This window comes from Sinocyclocheilus rhinocerous, unplaced genomic scaffold, assembly GCF_001515625.1.
Source record: "Sinocyclocheilus rhinocerous isolate Xijiao unplaced genomic scaffold, SAMN03320098_v1.1 scaffold1069, whole genome shotgun sequence".
NCBI lineage: Eukaryota > Metazoa > Chordata > Actinopteri > Cypriniformes > Cyprinidae > Sinocyclocheilus > Sinocyclocheilus rhinocerous.
The window spans coordinates 907,442-907,716 of NW_015635541.1; positions in this window are offsets into that span (position 1 = coordinate 907,442).

Below are 275 nucleotides of genomic sequence, written 5' to 3' on the forward strand. Positions count from 1 at the left end.
ACGCATTTATTGCAACTACATTTCATCTTTTTTCATCAAACACACTAATGAATAGCTCGACACAACTCATACCAGGGCAGAGTCTAGACAGCGCTTTCTTCTGTGTAGACCAGCGGTTCTTAAAGTGATAGGGGGTCCGCGAAATAATTAGCTATAGCCTAAAGTATTTCCAGACTTTTTTTAATCATGATACGTAGGCCTACTGTGATTTATTCCAAAGTGACTTATATGATGCATTTAATGTAAAATAATCTAAATGAAGCCTTTTAAAAGAC